General features: G+C 44.1%; 1 long non-coding RNA gene across 5 annotated transcripts in view; it reads left to right on the top strand.

Moving 5' to 3' along the window:
* LOC104850828 overlaps positions 1-17,790 on the top strand; it is a 191,186-nt gene that overhangs the window by 133,277 nt on the left and 40,119 nt on the right. For all 5 annotated transcript variants that reach the window (XR_004515200.1, XR_004515199.1, XR_004515198.1 and 2 more), the window contains 2 exons: positions 7,752-7,815; positions 9,973-10,061. This is a non-coding gene — a long non-coding RNA (uncharacterized LOC104850828). The remainder of the gene's footprint in view (positions 1-7,751; positions 7,816-9,972; positions 10,062-17,790) is intronic.

Genomic DNA, 17,790 nt, shown 5'->3' with positions numbered 1-17,790 from the left:
ACGGGGAACAATTCGGGCCAGCAGCTGTGGGCTGGGTGGGAGGCTTCTCCTGGTTCCCTTGGGTACCACACCGACTGGCTGCCGAGGAGAGATGCTGACCGCTCTTTTCCCTAATGAGGGAGACTTGGAAAAGAGCAATTAGCAGGATCAGCTTGAATTCTTCCAGGAGGGGTTGTTCTGCCTATGTTCCCAGCATGCTTTTCTTCTTGTAAAAGCAGAAGTTTGCCAAAAGCATCAATAGCAGAAGCAATGAACTGTTAGTGGGATCCCTATATGCAGGGGCCACAGACTCCGAATTTCCTCAGGGGTTTCTAGTCCCGTCCTGGGAGGTACCGCCCCGTCTTCTGGGTTACTGCAGGTCCTCTGATCTGTCCACTCGCTCACCAGAGTGAGCTCTCTAAGACTCGCTGGATATAGTTCAACCCCCCAAGGATCCCCGGGGGCCCATCCCAAGCTGATCTCTCTCACCTCCCAGGTAGATCTCCCTTCTACTCCCATCCACCAGCCCCTCCAAACCACTTACAGACTAAAATCTGCAATCGCCTGTGATACTATTAGAAACAAATATTTTGTCTTTTACCCCAGCTCCTGGCATAGAGCTTCAGAGCATAGAAGAGTTGAGAGCACCTTGTCTTATAAAGTGGTGTTTCGTTTCTAACACAAGAGCTTGTAAGCAGCTTGGGGTCCTTTTGCATGTTAATGAGATGAAGCTATGAAGGTGTCTAACTGCTTCAGGGTGGGTGGGAGGTGGCTGTCCAAAGAGACAAGCCTGTGATAGGAGTGGTGGCCTTTGAGCTCCACCCCCATACCTCTGGGCACCGCAGAGGGGCTGGAGTTGGAGTTCAATTACCAAGTACTGGTGACCGACTCAATCATTCCTACATTTTGGGTCCTCATAAAATCCCTAAACAATGGAGTGTAAGGAGCCTCTGGGTTGGTGAACATGTTTATGGGCTGGGAGGGAGGCACCCTCATTCTGTAGGGACAGAAACTCCTAAGCTAAGGCATGGTTAGACACCACCTTCTGTGTCTCTTCATCAGGCTGCTCATTTGGACCCTGTACCGTAAACAGGTAGTGGTAAGTAGAGGATCTGGAGTTGTATGAGCCATTCCAGCAAATCCTTGCACCCAAGGAAGGGTCGTGGGAACCCCATCTATAACTGGTGGGTCAGAAGAAAGAGTGGTCTGGGCTTGTGACTGCTGTCTGAAGTGGGGCATCCTGTGGCACAGAGCCCTCACCTCGAGGTCTGTACACATGCCTGCCAGGGCTGGAGTTGAATTACGTTGCAGGAAGCCCAGTTGGCATCTGGGGAGCTAGAGAATTGGTAGGTGCAGGAGGAAAAAGACCAGAAGAGCTCAGGGTCCTGCTGCATGCCTGTGATCCCAGAACTCTAGAAGGCAATAAACAGGTAGCGGTAAGTAGAGGATCTGGAGTTGTATGAGCCATTCCAGCAAATCCTTGCACCCAAGGCAGGGTCGTGGGAACCCCATCTATGACTGGTGGGTCAGAAGAAAGAGTGGTCTGGGCTTGTGACTGCTGTCTGAAGTGGGGCATCCTGTGGCACAGAGCCCTCACCTCGAGGTCTGTACACATGCCGGCCAGGGCTGGAGTTGAATTACGTTGCAGGAAGCCCAGCTGGCATCTGGGGAGCTAGAGAATTGGTAGGTGCAGGAGGAAAAAGACCAGAAGAGCTCAGGGTCCTGCTGCATGCCTGTGATCCCAGAACTCTAGAAGGCTGAGGCAGGAGGATCATAAGTTTGAGCCTAGCCTAGGCAATTTAGTGAAACTTTTTCTTTTTTAAAAAAATAAAAGCAGATGCCTGCCTTGCAAGTGCAAGGACCCAAGTTCTATCCCCTATACCAAAAGAGACAAGACAAAACAAAAAAAACCACACAAGCAAACAAACAAAAAACAAACACCGCAAACATTTCATAAGTAGATTTGAAGGTTTTAATATAAATCTCATATGCTAGTGCCTTAGCTTTATCACCTTCCATCTTCCCAAGGTGAAACAACCAACTCACCTTCCAAGTTCTACTTGCCTAACACTGGTCAGCTGCTGCTTCCTGTAGAACTCACCCCATCCTCAAAGGCTAGGCTGGGTCTTCTCCCCATTCATGTGCTCCCAGGACCCCTTGGCATTTTCCCAGTCCTTACTTTTCATGGTTTATAACCATCTCTGTGTGTGCTTGGGGGAAATTGGGGGCATCATCACAACTCCCTGCACTGGAAATTGGCTTCCTGAGAGTTGCAGACCATTGGGATAATAGAGAGACAAAGCCGGTTCATCACATTTTTGACCTTCTGTGTACAGTCAAGCCCTTTTCTGAGATGCCTCAGTTCACCTTAAAGAAGGTCTTGATGCTCTCTTAGGTCTTCCCACATCACAGTGATGCTTTCTCTCCATGGAGCAGAGGAGGCCTTTGGTCCATTGTTTCCAGAGCTTTCTCTTCTCCATCACCCTGGTAGTGAGCAGTACCATCAGATCTTTTCTTGCCTCTCAGGCTTTCTGGAGCCATACCATGTGGTCTCTGAGCATTGAAAGATATGTAACATCTGCAGATGAGAGGAGTGTCTGAGTTCTTGGTTGGGCTGTATGAATCTGAAGCTGGTCAAGATAATGAGGGTTCATAGGAACCTTCCAGAACCATTAGCCACACTAGTGGAAGAAATATGTTAAGACCTGAGCACAGTGCAGGTAACCAAAGACATCTCTCCAGGTGCCTTCTAACAGTGACTGTGGGTAGACAAGGGGAGCACATTTTGGTGGAAAAGGGAGGAGAAGAACTCCCTTCTATGAAGGGTGGAGAGAGCTCTCCTGGCACAAGAAATAACAAAATGGACAAGACAGGGAGAGTAAGGGCATTGGAATGGAGAGTGACACCCAGAAGTGGAGATAGACAGTGGCACCAGGTGAAGATCAAGGGGAAGCCAAAGGTCAGCCATCCAAGTCCTCAAAGGAGTATTTCATTTGCTTCTTAAACACCACTATATATTTTCCTTGTTGTTGGGTTGATGTATGACAAGAGTATTTCATTGTCTTTGTATATGTGCTGCCAAAGTGGACAAAATTTTCATTTTTTTGTAAACATTATTCTGGCTGCTGTGTGGAGAAGGGGTTGTAGAGGAGACAAGAATGAATGTGATGAGATTTGAATCACCCTGGAAAGAGATGATTATGGCTTGAGCTCTGATGACATTAGAGAAAGGAGAAAAGGTGTGTGACTTAAAAGATAATTCATGGGCGAATTGGAAAAATGTTTAAAAAAATTGTTCATCTCCATATCTGTGAGCTCAGGGGTATAAAGTAGACTGAATTGTAGGTAGCCTATTTTTATTGTCCTTCCACTCATACCTTACTGTGATCTTAGCAAGTGAGCAGTTAAAGCTCCATTCCTTACCTGCAGGTTTGGCTATGTGATTTGTAGTGGCCAAAGGAATTTCCTGGACTCCTTGCATTTTACTCTTTCGGTAATTATCATAAAATAACCTTATAAGTTATGTGTCCTGTACTTAATATATTCCCTCACCCAATGCTGCTGACTACAACAATAATGAAATAGGAGTGTCAAGGAGGGAAATACAAAAGACTTAACTCAAAAAAAAAGGGACATATGCCAGTTCTAACTTTGGCTCTTAGAAGATGGCTTTCATCTGTCTTTGTTCTCTTGTACCCATGCTATAAGAAGCATTATCTTTATGTTGCTGCTTGACCTCGGACTTCATAGGAATGAATGTATGTGGATAGGATGAATAGACATGACCTTCTATTCCTTTCTCTTCGATTCTCTTCCTCTTTCCCTTCCTCTCTTTCTTTCCCCCCCTACTTCCCCTCTGTCATCACTTATTCTGGGGAAAACCAGCCATCATATGATGAGGATACTCAGGTATCCTATGGAGAGATCCATTGAGTAAGAGAGGAACTGAGGTCTCTGGCAAGCAGCTAAGAAGGGCCTGAGTCCTGCCAATGACCATATGAGTCATTTTGGAAGCAGATCCTCCTCTGGTTGAGCCAGATGATCACAGTCACAATAACAACCTGGCTGCACTCTCACATGAAATGATGAGCGAAAAACTGCCCAGTTAAGAAGCTCCCTGATTCCTGACCCACAGATATTGTGAGGTAATAAATATTTGTTGTTCCAAGCTGCTAAATTAGAGGGTAATTTGCTAAGCAGGAGTGGATAACTAATATACTCAATAACTTCTGGTTATTTCTCATTGGCTACACTCTGTCACATGGTCAAACCTTTCTCAAAGGAGGCTGGGAAATATAGTTTCAAATAAAGCAGATGGCCAATCTGAACAAAGCTTGTGCTCCTATGAATGTGGAAGAAAGAGAGAAAGGATTTTGCTTGAAGCAATTTCTGTTTTGCTCCTTTATTATGTTCTTTATGGCACAAAGCTACAAGGAGTTGAAAATGGTTGTGGGCAATACTTTTCCTTTTTCCTCTCTTTGTTACTAATTTGGGACAGTGAGGAAGCAATTCCATGAAATGAGAGTTCTATTGCTTCAGTTGCTGGATGTCAAAAAAAATTTTGAGACAAAGTAGATGTCTTATCTGTGATATCTCCTAAAAGCAAGTCAATCACAAAGTTATCTGCATCAGCTATTTAATTTCTTAAGAGCCCATTAATTTAAGAATGCTCCTACTGGCCAATTGCATGGCTATGTGAATATTTGGCAGGGTGTAGAGCTTCTTAATTTTTCTAACTGGCAGATTCTCCTTCATTCCTTTCCAAGAGGAGAGGACCCAAGAGCCATTATAATATTTCTTGTCATATACTTGAATATCTGCCACAGGAACATTTACTTTTTTTCTTAACTGAAAAAGCAGTCTTAGTTTTTATGTTCTTATAAAGCACATCCATCATATCAAAAGCCTTTCTGTGCTATTGCCCAGTGGTGAAAAAAACCCAATATTCATTGTTGACCTACTGTGTGCCAGGTGCCTTACATGTCTCAACTACTTTAAATATGTGCAAAAGCCCAATGATGGGGTTCATTAGCATTATGTTTACTTTATAGATGGGACTCACGAAAATGACTTTCCCAGGGGACAATGAAGATTTGAACTAAGGACTCTGGTTTCCAAGTCCATGCTGACAAATTGCCACAGCCTCTGCTCTCTATTTAAGAAGGCAAAATTGATTTTTTTCTGACCATTATTTAACTTTCCTCTATTAGCTGATTCTTTGATCCATTTATAAGAAGTTAATTCCAAAACTTTTAGTCACTTACATAGTGCCTAATTGTATTTTAATATTTGATGTGCTTAGAAATGTATGAAGAATTAATGCTTATTCTGAGCTGATTATCACATGTGTTATGCTTTGTGAACTGTGGACTTTGGGATATTCGTGAACTTTTCTAATTATTGCCATGGGGTTATGAGATATTCTTGAACTTTTCTTTCTAATTATCGCCATGGAGTTATGAGCAATACTGCTATATGTCTGTACTTTATTTTTGGTCACTAAAAAAATAGATTCAGGAGGAAATGGATCTCACTTTTCTGAAGATGTTGGCTGACGGACAAATTGATATTCACTGGTCTATTGAAGACCAAACTCTGCCTGGGTTTAATTTGAGTATTGGGGTCATCTTTAGTCAGGATTTTCTGTTTCTTAATTTTTAAAAACAATTGAACTTTTTTGGGAGATCATTTTAGGTTCTTATTCAGTGACAAGAACTAAGACAGATGTCACTTACACTTTGTCCAGTTTCCTGTAATGGTAATCCCTGGAATGCTAAGGACAAGAACTAGGATATTGACATTGATACAGTCAAGACTCAGAATCCATATGGACTCTTCATCCTGTCCTTTGAGAGTCTTTCCAGTTAAAAGTAAGATGTGTTGGGTGGGGACTTATCTCAGTGGTTCTGCTGCCTGCCTTACAAGTGCAAGGACCAGAGTTTGATCCCTGGTACAAAAAAAAAAAGAAAAAAAAGTAAGATGTGTGATTGAAAAATATGGTTAATGCTTACATTAAAAAAGATGACACCAGTTTGTAATAGCTAAAACTTGGAAACAGCCCATCTGCCCATCAATTGGAAACTGGTGGGGACTTATCTCAGTGGTTCTGCTGCCTGCCTTACAAGTGCAAGGACCAGAGTTTGATCCCTGGTACAAAAAAAAAAAGAAAAAAAAGTAAGATGTGTGATTGAAAAATATGGTTAATGCTTACATTAAAAAAGATGACACCAGTTTGTAATAGCTAAAACTTGGAAACAGCCCATCTGCCCATCAATTGGAAACTGAATAAAGAAGATGTGGTTTTTCTATAAAATGGAATACTGCTCAGCCATAAAGAATGAGAAAGTAATTCATTCATAGTTAAATGGGTACATTTTGAGGATATACTTCTAAGAGAAATAAATAAGGCACACATATGCAAATACCAAATAGTTTCTTTGGTGTGAAAAACTAAAATAGTACTCAAGATCCTAGTGGGACAATTAGCAAATAGGAAGAAAAGGACCAAAGGTGTAGGGACAGTGAGAAGGATAGGGAAGGGGGACTAAGAGAAAAGGAAAAAATATGAGAAAATGTAAAAATGGAATTAAAATGTTTGAAGGGGGGAAGGGGAGGGTAAAGGGAGGGTTGGGACAAGGGGAAAAAATGAGAACCAAGACCTGGCATGTAAAGGTACAAGATCCCAGTAATGAATGTAGCTGTACTGTCTACCTAGAATGTACCAATAAATTCATTTTAAAAAAGGATGGTACTAAAATATACATTTCTATGAATCCCACTCAAAATACTCGCCCTCCATTCCCAACACACTTACCCCATCTTTCTTGTCAATCTCTGTGGGGTGCTAGAAGTCCTTTCTTGTGAGTGTCTTTCGTTGTGCTGTCCTGACTACCTCAATTCAAAACGTTGACCTTTGGTGTCATTTTGACTTTGGGGAAGAGCCAGAAATTGTGTGGTGTCAGATCCACTGAATAAGGTGGATGAGGACACACTATAAGGTTTATTTTTATTTTCATTTTGATACATATTTGCAGTACATAACAGTTACATTCCTCATGGGCAGTGGGGGCATACACATGACATATCTTAATGCTTTTTTCATCCCTTCCCACTCTGTTCCTTCCATCTCCTGCTCTGCTTCTCATTTGCAAAAGGTCTGTTTGCCTACTTCCTAGTACGTATCCTTTGTTTTGCTCTTGGTTTATATTTGGAGTTTCTCACTTAAGATAAACCATGCAATGCTTAAGCTTGTGTGTCAAATTTATTTCACTTAACATTGTACTCTCAGTGTGCCCATTTTCCTACAAGTGACTCGTTTGTTTTTCTTTATGGCACAGTAGTACTCCATTATGTATAAATATAACATTTCATTTATCCATTCATCTGTTTATAGACATATAGGCCACCTCCAAGATTTAGCTATTTTGAATTATGCTGCTATGAACACGGGTCTGCATGTATTAGAAGGAGAATGCCTGGGCCAAATTGAATTTCTAGTTTTAGTTTTTTGAGGAATTTCCATACTGCCTCTCCATTGGATGGCACTGGGTAGCTGCATTCACTATATTTTGATCACACCTCATAAAAACACTTATGAAAGAGGACTTCCACAACCACTCCAGGAAGTAGCAAGAATGAGCAGGTAGGTGTGTTTAAAGCAAGAAGGAGTATTCTGAAGGGGATTAATAATAATGTGTTTTTTCTACTCTAATAAATTAAAAAATTTAAACATTCACTGTGTATTTTAATTGCCTTCTGTGTTTTGATTGCAGTGATTGAAGTCAACCCAAGACAGCTTAAGAAGAAGAAAGAAAAAATATTTCTTTGAAGGTGAAGGTAACACCTGCTCTTGTTTGTTTGCTATCTCCTATTCCTTTCCTTGTTTTACTCATCCAATCAGGTGACTGTGGTTAGGCTGCCAATCATAGGCTTTTCTCCTGTTGCCATAGAGATTAGTCAGGTGGCTGAAGCTCAGAAATTTGTGTTGAGTCATTTCTTAGCTTATAAGGGCTAATGATGTGTAGGTAGATGAGCATGTTTTCAGTTCTTGTCTAAAGACTTTCTCTGGGATTTTTTTCTTTCTTTCTTTTTTGTGGATCGAGAGAAGGGCTTAATGCTGGGATCTAGGAACTAGAACTATGAGTGATTTGTTTATTGGATCCTATAACTTTTGTTTTCTTTTAGTGTAAATTTTATTTCGACTACTTTTTTTTGCTTAAGTTGATTTGAATACTATTACTTTCTACCCAAGGACTGTCATTGAGTCCTGAAAGATCCCAGGTAATCTCTTGGGCCAAAGTTCAGCAGGGCCTTTGCAAGCTTTGGAACTTGATGTTTACAGCTGGTGTGGCCAGTGATAGAACAGGGTCAGGGCCATATGCTCAAACAGGGCTGCCAGTGGTCCACTTTAAGGTGGAGAGGCAGTTCTCCAATAAAGGGAATCAGTACAAAATGCTCTGATACCTCCAAAGAGATAACTATCTTCCCAATCTCTGGTGTGGAGACTCTCAGTGTTGGCCATACTTTATAATCTCCCAGGGAATCTGGAAATACCCTTCTGGAATCATTTCCAGAGATAATAATTTCATTAGTTTAGGGACTAAACATTAGTTAGGGATTGTTTCTTGAAAAACTTCAAAGATGCTGTGAATACGCAATCAAGGCTGGGAAGCACTAGTGTAGCAGAATGTGTGTAAGGGAGACCAGTAAGAATTTTGCCAGACCACCTGATCACGTGATGAAAAACCAGAGTAAACTCTTTTTTGGTAACATTTTTCTATTTTGTTTCACAGGATTAGCACTGTTTACATATAATTACTATTAAAGAAGGCCAACTGGTATCCCTGTTGTCTTAGAAAACTTTTCACATGTTTTTTAGTGAACTTGGGGGATTTAAGTGATTTTGGTGTTCTGTTGATCGGATGCTGGAGTCAGAATTTGGAGTAGCATCTGTGTATATGTGAAACCTTCCAGGGCTTGTGGACTGGAGAGCTGAGGTTTCTTAAAGCTCACAAGAAGTAGAACCCATTAGATGAGGCTGCCAAGGACAGATATGCCTGCCATGAAGCAAAGGTTATATTTCCAAGGTTGAGCCCCTTTTGTGGGTTTTAATAATGCCCCTTCTCTGGTCATTTCAGGATACAGCAGTTGTTACAGTTGATAAAGTTGTTACAGCAGTGGTGGGTGGCCTGAGCCAGGAAGAAATTGTGGTAGGTATTTTCAGAAACTTATAGAGATATTTTGTTCAAATTCTTCTCCCTTGAGTTAGACATGATCCATTCATATTTTGCACCAATGATGCTTATTTATATAATGTCTTCTATCGTAGGCACATAGGGACTGGGGCTGTGTTGTTCACTGCCACTCCAAGTACCAGTTGCTAGGTTACAAACTACTCAGGCTGCGTGGTACAGTGGCAGGCAGCATTTCATTTTGGGTCAGAAGTGCAGGCAAGGAACAGCAGAATGGCTCATCTCTTCACCTCCTCACTGTGGTGTTGGTTGCCTTGCCTGAGGCCACGTGACTGGGGTTCCATATTTCTGAGGCTGCATGTGATGTCTTCCGGGGTTGGTTCATTGATCTTTTAAATGACAACTTTGCTGGAGGGTCAACCTATAATGATACTAGGTATAAGGACTATAAGATGTAAACTGCATTTTCCTCTTTCTTCAAATGAAGATAACTGTATCCAACACATCAGGTTGACTAGTATATTTGTTGTCTGTTAGTGAGTGACATGTTACCCAAAAACTTAGAATTCTAAAATAATAAGCATTTAAGATCCCACTAAGTCTATGGGGAAGGGATTTGAGAGCAGCTCAGTTGAATAGCTCTGGCTTAAGGACTCTCTTGAGATTGTAGTCAAGATGTCAATCAGAAAATTTTTAAAAATTAAAAATGTTATGTCATTTCACACTGCAGTCATCCAAAGGCTTATATATGAGGCTGGAGGATTTACTGCCAAGGTGACCCACAAACTTTATTTTGTCCTAGGTGTTGGCAGGAGACCCTACTTTTTTGTCATGTGCTCCTGGCCCCAAGATGGCTAGAAAGCTCTGAGGATGGCAGCCATGTTCTTCTGGGTAAGTGATCCTAGAGAAAGCAAGGGGGAAGGTGCAGTGTCTTTTTATGACCCAATCTCAGAAGTCACACACTGTTATTTCTAAAATATCCTATTGGGTTGGACAGGTCAGCTTATTCACTATGGGAGTGAACTACAAAACAGCATGAACATCAGGAGCAAAGAGTTCTTGGGGGCCATCTTGGGGGTGGTTAGCAAAACTAGAACAAAGTCTACAGGATTGTGGCAGAGGTGAAGTACTGAGCAGAACTCAATTCTTTCCTTCACTTTCAACTTTAACAAACTCTGCATTTCAGTCTCTCAGACCCAATGAGAAAGGAGTTCAGACATCACTATTTTTCTCTGAGGCTCAAAGTGCAGAGTTCATAAATTTAGAAATGTGCTCTCTTATTTGTGGATCTGTATTTTTCTCACTGAAAGAATCTTTCTAATTCACAAGACCCAGTTACCGATTAACCTTTATTCTCTCAGCAAATGGAAGGTAATCTCTCCCCCACAAATGCTTGGAGCTCCAGGAAGGGCTTAATTCTGAAAACTCATGAAAAGTAGCAACACAAAGACAAGTGTCCTTTAGGAGCCCCCGTGGGCTCCATTAGAAACATGTTGTAAATTGCATACATTGAGAAGCCTCTGGAGTGAGGGAAGCTGAGGTGGGAGAGGAAGCTGAGCTGTTGATAAGGATATTGCTAAAATCAGGCTGAACAAAGAGCATTTTATGGAATGAATCAAGCCTTTAAGAAAAACAGGGCCCTCAGCTTCCTTCATCACTGCAACCCCAAGATACAAAAGAAGGCGTAGCCCATTGGAATCTCACAATGCAGGGCAATTTTTAGGTTGATTGCAGTGGTGGAAACAGAGAGAAAGAAGGCAAAACTGAGGAAGAAGAACGCTCCAGGAGAACACCCGTTTTTCACTCAGTGCATATTTGTCAGGCACTGACCTAGCACTTCCTTCCTCTGGGTGAGGTGATGCACAGGGCTAGCAAGGTGTGGTCCCTGCTTTCCAAGCGTACAGCATCAAGATGGGGAACGAAGCTGCAGGCAAATCAGTTCGCACTGATGCGGGGAGTGAGAACGCAGATGAAGTTGCTCCTTCTGGCCTGAGGACTAGATGAGATCTCCTGAAGAAGGTGATGATGACTGAGCTGAATTTTACAGCTCAGCAGCAAAGAACAAGGCAGACAGCCCAACGAAGGATCAGCCGGTGCTATGAACAGAGCTGTGCAGTGCGGAGATGCTCCTAGGAAGCCAGGTCGGTGGAGGGGAACCACCCTTCCCCTCTCCTGCAGTGCCCGGTCTCACGAGGGGGATGGGTGCAGACCAGCGACTTCGCTTTGTGCTGTGTGTTAAATCTGCCCACTTCTTTTGTTATGACAGTGCGTGTGTGCATGCACACGTGTGTGCAGATGTGTACATGTGTACCCGACAAGTCGCCTTGCCCTCGTTTCTGTTGCTTTTGCTGTTTCTTGGCATCGACCGGTAATAGACAGGCCATTTAGAGACCGGGCCAGCAGCCTCCCTTCTGCTTGGAACCACAGTACACATTGCGGGGCCTGTGGATAGCATGTGTCCCCTGAAGTTCATGTGTGGCAAACTTACTTCCAGAATTCATACCTTGATAGTATTCGAAGGTGGGGTGTTTGGCAGGTAAGTGGGGTTAGACAAGGATACGAGGGTGGGGCCCTGTTGTAGGCTGAGGACTTTCTAAGCACGGGAAGAGACTGAAGTTGTCTCTCTCCCTGTAGCCGGTGTCCTCTCTTGCCCTTCCCCTGCTCTCTGCTGAGGGGTGCGCGAGAACACAGGCTGTCACCGTGCTCTCTACTTCTCAGTTCCCAGACCCGTGAGCCAAATACATCAATGTTCAGAAATTACCCAGTCTTGGATTTTTTTTAGAGAGGCAGAAAGTGGGCTAAGACAGGTGGGTTCCAATTAGTCCTAAAAGTGATATGATTTTCCCCCTTTCCTTCCTTCCTTGCCTGCTTCCTCTCTTCCTTGATTCCTCCCTCCCTTCCTCTTCATCCCTTTCTTTTAAAGCAGTCGCATCTCTTCCCCTGCACTGGGCATTTGGAGTAAAGAAGCTGCTCTAGAAATCACAGAGATAGAGGCACAAGGAGAGAACAGGTAGTGAGGTGTGTGTGAGAGAGACCCTTCCTAAGCGATACATTTCCAATTGTATTTACTTACTTTTGCGAAGACAGCACGGCAGGCTTTGCTCAAAGAGGGCCCTGGTATATAGGTACAGAGGCCACTAAAATAGGGCCTCAGTGGGGGAGAGGGATTAGACTCAGTTCTCAAGACACTTTCTATGTTTTTGAGGTGTAGACTGCGGTTTCCTTTCCTTCTGCACAAGAAATGCCCCCTTTGCTCACCGTAATCTTCGACATCACTGTGAGTGGCGACTGTTCTCTGACTTGGTGCTCAAGTGGACACACACTCTCTGGTCCCTTTGGTTCTGGAGAGGAGCTGCTTTTTCTTTAAAGGACCAGATGATGTTTCTGTGTTTTCTCTGCTGTCCAGAGGAACGGGGAGCAGACTTTCTCATCTACTCCTGGCTCCAAGGAAAGGACTGTTTCTTTCTCTGAAAAGAAATTTTAAAAATCAGTGGTGAGGGGCCGGGGATTTAGGTCAGTGGTGCTGCCGCCTGCCTCACAAGCACAAGGCTCTGAGTTCTATCCCTGCTCACCCCCACGAATCAGTGATGAAAAATGCATCCTTTCCCTCCAATCCAGCAGCTGTCAACCAGACTGAAAGTGACTGACGTTAGAAAGCTTTCCCTGTCTGTGTCATAATTCCAGGACTGCTATAACAACACACTTGTATTTAATCACAGCAAACACAGACACAAAAGGCTTAACATGAGGGCGGGAGTATGAGTAAATACCTTACCTCCCGTGCAAGAGAACAATGCGCTGGTGTTCCTTACTGAGGGGGAGGTGGGGCCCTGGGGACAGGGACTTTGCCAAGGGTGGCTTCAGAGCTGGCGCCTCCTCCTTTCCTGGGGCCACTGCCAAGAACACCTGAGGAAGTGCCTTGTGGTCCAAGGAAGCTCTGGGCTGTGGGATATCAGGGTCCCCTGGGTAAACATGAGATCCGGGGTGCAACCATTCAGTTCAGTATGGACTGATTGAACACTGATGTGTGCTAAGCCCTGTGCCCAGGTCCGGGGATGTGAATAAGGGAATTTCAAATTTAATATCAGACGCCTGGGTGCAGTGACTGAACACAAACATTTCTTGTGCACCTGCAATCCCTGGGGGGCCTGGGATGCCTGCCCCACCCCAGCTCACGAATGTCTGTCTTCATGTGGCATCACCTCCTCCCTATAATTCACCCTGGACAGAATGGTGCGTCTTCCTCTCCCCTTCCTTTTTCTCTATTCCTTCATGGGCTCTTTTCTGCCCCACTATTCCTTCATTTTCTACATGTCTGTGTCCCCCATTGTGCTTCCAAGGACCTCTAGAGTACAAGGCCAGTATCTTCTTTATGTCTCTGTCCCTATTTAAAAAATTGAGCTCCTAGAATGTAGCAGGTGCTCAAGAATGTTTAAGGGCTGGGGATTTAGCTCAGAGGTGCTGCCTAAAAGTATGATATGGATGCTTCCCTACTCTCTTGGGCTTTTTATATCTTCAACTGCCCATAAGACTTGATTTGATGATCCCAAGCCTTCTGTGAGGGCCAATATTTTTTTGTTTTTACTGAGGGAAGATTACACCTGTGCTCTGCTGCCTGCGGGTCGGTAGAGGAGACACTCCAGGGCTCCATGAGGGCAGGAGATGTTTCATTTTGCAATGGAGAAAAAGATAAGCAAGGTCTCTGGGGTGTCTCTGGTCTTTTGCAATGTTACCCTGTACATGTTCCGTGTCCTCCTTGAGAGAGATGGTTACATCTCTGCTCGGGATGCTGGGATATTGGCACCATTGCTGGTTCTCACCCGTGAAGGACTCTTCTTGAATGTGTGGAAGGCTATGCTTCCAAGAGGTTTATGTGGGAACCTGTTGTTCCTTTAGGCTGGAAATGATGGCTGTTTCTTCTGGGCTGAAGTACTTTTAGAGAAGGAGCACCTCTCTCTCTCTCTCTCTCTCTCTCTCTCTCTCTCTCTCTCTGAGAGTCCTGAAACTCCTTTTGGGCTCTTATGCAATGAGCGTGCAAGTACTGAACCCTATCTGGAGCTCTTTTCATTCTGGAGCTGGAGCATCTCTAAAATGCCTTGACAACCCAATACTATTTTCCATCAGGGAACTGCTACAAATGGAAATGGGAGCTTCTGATAAAAAGCACAGGAATGGACCAGGCAGGGAGGGACCAAGGGACTTTTCTGAGGGACCTTGCCACTCAAAGGGATGGCTTTGGCTTGTCTCCTGTGCCATTCTCACCAGGTAACTGCTCTAGGGAGTCAGTTATTTGTGTTTTTCAACAAGGAGGGTCATTGGGCTAACCTATGAGTCAATTACCTGACCAATATATGAAGTCACCAGAAAGCAGTTGGAATCTCAGGGTCAAATCTAAGCTGATACCATAAATTGTGGATTCAAATGGATTCCGCACATAACCTGAGGATCAGAGCCAAGGAAGCCAGAATGGAGCCTCACTTCTAAGGTGTCATAGGGCCAGGGAAGAAAAACAGAGCTGTGTCCCATGGTTCTAAAGTTCAACTTCAGACTCACATGACCTCAGCTCGAATCACTTCCTTCTTTCTAGCTGTGTGATATTAAGGAAATTGCTTTACCTCTCTGAGTAGTGCAGTTTTGGGGGTTGAAGGTGATGTGTTGTAGCAGGTAGACATCTAATGTTATAATTGACCGTGTGATAAACACCTCTATCTCCACGTAGCCTCGGCCACATATGTTGCACACTGACAGTACAGCCTGTTTAACTTTGTGGTTCTGATTGATGTGCTGGTTCTGATGTTACTTCCCAGGAAGTGATCTGGATGCTCCCACAGTCAAACTGTGGAGGACGGGGGCTGAGAGCCTGCCTCAGTACCTCTCCTGGATACCTTCCATGCTGTTTTAGTAACCTATTGCTGCATAAAATATTTCTCCAAACTTATCAGTTTAAAAAGCCCGAAACTTTTGATATCCCACAGTTGCTGTGGGTCAGGGATTTGCATGTAGCTGAGTTGGTGCAGCTGCCAGGAAGCTGCGAGGTGAAGGCTGGGGCTCCAGAAATCTCATCCTCCGATTTGTTCATAAGGCTGTGGGACTGAGCACTTTGGGTGCTCGCTGGCTGCTGGGCACACTGACCTCTCCCAAGGGCAGTTCAGGATTTATCAGCTGACTTCCATGAGGGAGGCTGGAGAAAGAGAGGAAAGAGAGAGAGGGAGGGAGGGAGAGGGAGAGAGGCAGAGGGAGAGGGAGAGGGAGAGGGAGAGGGAGAGGGAGAGAAGCCCAACCTGATCTGGGAAGAGATACCCCATTGCTTCTGGTGTATTCTATTCCTTAAAAATGAATCAGTAATTACAACTTATACTCAACGGGTCTGCACAAGGATGTGACTTTGGAAATTAGAAATTATTTGGGGACATTTCCTTCAACCCTTTCACCTGGGGACAAGATACAGGTCTCCGCTTTATTTCCTAAACCTGTTCTTTTCCCTTTGGCAAGGTTTCCCTGGCACTCAATCTGGGCAAGTGATGGGACCTATGATTTCAGGCTCTTCATGGGGATATAAAAATGTATATCTTCCCCGCTCTACTCCCTAACTCAACCTAGTCTTCATTCTTTGACTCCTTGAAGGTAGTAAAGCTCATCTGCTTGGTTATGAACTCTCCCAAGTCTATTATTAATGGAATTATTCCTATGCCCTGAGTCTTTTAAAGGCTTGAGTTAGGATGTTTAAAATCTAGTATTTTGAAACACAGAAAGTGATTCTGTCAATCTTTTGTTTCTGCTATGGGTTTCAGAAGCTTGTCTTGAAACTCAGAAGCAGAGAAATGCTTTTTCCTGGATTTTGGCTATAACTTCCTTTGCCCACAACAGAGAATGCAGAAAGCTGTAGCATCCTGGACTTTCTCTAGCATTTCTGGTCTGGTGTAGGAATACTGGCAAGGCAACTTCCTTCTCTGGACTAGATCCTGTACTAAAGACTTCGTTCTTAACAATTTATTCAAATCTCATGTCAACCTTCAATGTAGGCACCATTGTACCCATTTTACAGATGTGGAAGCAAAGGTTCAGAGTGGTGAAAAGACTTAGCCAAGGCCTCACAGCCAAGAGGTAGCAAGATTGGCTTTGTGCCTGTGTCATTTAATGCTTAAAGCACAGCTCTGAGTTAGTCTCATGCCTGGAATCACAGTCCCAACAGTGAGATTCCAGTTTATGTCACTGGTGTAGCCTCTGTGGGGGTGGGAGGACCCTCTTCACAAGGGTGTTACAGGTGAGCATTGTCTCTGTTCTACTCTACAGCCTGCCTCTCCCCCTGGGGAACTGATGTTTTAAAATTGCAAATTCAGGACCATGGCCAAGGGCTCCAAGGCTGCTACCCTTCTGAATTCTAAATACCTTGAAATCCCTTTGAGATTCCTTGGCAGCTGAAAAGGGGGAAAGTGTGTTTGACTTGCTCTTTTAGTTTTCTTTTCTTAAAAAAGGCTGAAAGGTAATTTTGGTAGCAAGCCCAAGGCCCCTGGATCAGTCAGTTCCAGTCTGGAGACAAGAGCTGACTGCTGATGTCTTCTAGAGTTAGTGTTGTTTTGTCCTTGCAGAGAGCAGGTGAGTCCCGATTTGAAAAGTCTTTCTGTGCCCCGATCAATCTGCTGCAGTGTTGTCCTCTGGCCTCTGACCTCATCCAAGCTAGACTTGCAATTCTATCATTGACATCTGATCCTGAATTCGATTTTAAGATGCTAGGAAACCTCCAGCCTCCCAAATAAATCACTGCTGTGTACCATCGGGACTGGAGTTCCATTTTCACCGCAGAAAGAGACCAGAATGTACTGCACATTGTACCTCTTAGGTACTGTATGTTTTATATGAATTTCTCACTCTATCTTTATATTTCCATTATACAGATGAGGACGCTGAGCCTCCAGGGAATACTTAACTTGCTCGAGACCAGAAAGTCGAAGTGGCATTTGAATTGAGAACACTTAGCTCTCAGAGTTAGATTCGTTCCACCTCATCAGGCTGCTTCGATTAGTGATACCTTCCTTTAGATTAGGCCTTGTTCTCTCTGGGGAATCATGAAAAGCATTTGATTAATGAATCCCTAAAAGTCGTCTTCTGGCTGGGCAATGAGGGTTCCAAACCAAGCAAATGACTGGACCAACAGTTCTTTCAAGAGTTGGCTCAGTCAGGCCTGGTCAGAGCCTGGGACTCTGCAGAATTTTGAAAATGTGCAGGTCCGTGTCAGACATCTTTCCAGGGAGGGGCCACGCAGAGTGGAAAGCTGATCTGAGTGCTGGAAATGGGGTGAGGAGTAATGTGGTCCTCTGGTAGCTGCTGTCCTGGGATGGAGACTCAGCAGAGACTGCACTACTCCAAGCGTGCTCTGCAGGCAGAGGACATGAAGCTGGAGCTGCTGAGCACGCGGTCTCTAGGGCACCCAGGGCTGCTGCATCACAGTCTGCATTTTAGCAAAGTCCCTGGTGATAGGAACACAGTGTCACTCGCCAGGCACTGAGTAGAGAGGCAGAGCTGGCAGCCTGGGATCACACTCCAAGCTGATGCGGCCAGGACTCTGGTGAGCTCTCACATCCTTGCTGTGTCTGTCAAGGGACCATGTGACCCAGATGCA

This window comes from Fukomys damarensis, unplaced genomic scaffold (genome assembly GCF_012274545.1).
Source record: "Fukomys damarensis isolate Sample0158 unplaced genomic scaffold, DMR_v1.0_HiC HiC_scaffold_34, whole genome shotgun sequence".
NCBI lineage: Eukaryota > Metazoa > Chordata > Mammalia > Rodentia > Bathyergidae > Fukomys > Fukomys damarensis.
Note: the sequence above shows the minus strand (reverse complement) of the source record. Positions and strands in the feature narration are given on the sequence as shown.